Here is a 1,672-nt window from a genome sequence, read left to right on the forward strand (position 1 = left end):
TGTTGTTGGTGTTAAGTGCCATTGAGTCGGTTTTGACCCATAGCAACCCTATCTAGGGTCTCTGAGGAGCGGCTAATGGGTTTGAACCACTGACTTTGCAGTTCAAACTTACCTGGTGGTCCAGTGCACTAGGAAACCACAAAAAATCTCAGTCTTCCACCTAGATTCCAACTGCTAGCTAGTGACCTTGTAGGACAAAGTAGAACCAATCATTAGGACTCTCGTGGAATCAGATGACTACATCTGACCTCTGTGGAGAGACTGGCTGACTGGCTGGCTGTGTGCCGTGGAGTGGGTTCCAACTCATAGCAACCCTGTACAGGGTTTCCGAGGCTTTAAATCTTTATGGGGGCAGAAAGCCTCATCTTTCTCCCACGGAACAGCTGGTAGTTTTAAATTGCTGACCTGGCGGTTCGCAGCCCGATCCACATAGTGGGTTCAAACCACCAACCCTCCAGTTAGCAGCCAGATGTTTAAGCCACAGTGCCACCAGGGCAATCGTTTTCTAGCATTTGTTATTGTTAGGGGCCATTGAGTTAGTTCCGATTCATAGCGACCCTATGTACAACTGAAGGAAACCATGCCTGGTCTGGCACCATACTCATAGGTGTTGTTATGTTAGAATGCAGTGTTGTTGTGTCAGTACAGCTTGTTGGATGGGGGGAGGGGTGTCTTCCTCTTTTGTTCAGACCCTCCACTTTACCAAGCATGCCCTCAACTTAACCACACATGCTATTCTTGTAGTCAAACAACCTGATGGAGTTCAATCAGTACACTGTTTTATAAAATGTATTTGGGTCTCCAGTAACAGAAGAGAAGATGCATTTAGTTGCATGATGTTTTGAATACAAGTTACAACGTATGTTTTAAGGTAATGCAAGTGTCTAACTATTGTGCTAAGGAGCTCTGGTAGCGTAGTGGTTAGGAATTGGGATGCGAACCTCAAGGTCAGCAGTTCAAAACTACCAGCTGTTCCGCAGGAGAAAGATGAGGCTTTCTGCTCCCGTAAAGATTTACTGCCTCGGAAACCCTGTACAGGGTCGCTATGAGTCGGAACCGACTCCACAGCACTTAACAACAACAACAACTATTGTGCTGTGTAATATTTAAAGGACTTTCATTGATTTTTTCTGACTTCTTTAACTCTGAGGTATGGCTGCCCTGTTCCCCAAGAATCCATGAAGCTACGAGAATCCTTCTTAGATTTGTAAAAAGGTATCAATTATCAAGCCAGCCGAGGAAAGATGGACTGCTGTCATTGATAAAGTAAGCTTTACATTCCTTCAAGTCAGGTGCCAGGTATTTTTTGCCATTCTGGGTTTATCTCACCCAGTGGGTTTCTCAGGCTGAGGAGAGAGAGAGAAACGCTTTGGTAGTTAATTCTTGCTCCTTGTAGAAACTTGAAATTTCAGCCTTCCCCAGTGATGATATATGACCTTTCTACAAGGGGACTGTTCTTCTTCTTACGACTGTTTATTTAATTACACAGATGAATTTCCACTGCCCACAGGTATTCATCCATCCACCAGACACAAACATAGCTGTCTTCCTTCTTCCTTTGTCCTAACGTGTCTGGTTCCGCTTCAAAGGTGTCAAGACTTGTTGCCCCCACCTTGTTGGATTCTCTGATATCACCCTAGAATGTTGGCTTTCTGTTTCTTTTATTCCCTTA

This window comes from Chrysochloris asiatica, unplaced genomic scaffold (genome assembly GCF_000296735.1).
Source record: "Chrysochloris asiatica unplaced genomic scaffold, ChrAsi1.0 scaffold00018, whole genome shotgun sequence".
NCBI classification, from domain to species: Eukaryota; Metazoa; Chordata; class Mammalia; order Afrosoricida; family Chrysochloridae; genus Chrysochloris; species Chrysochloris asiatica.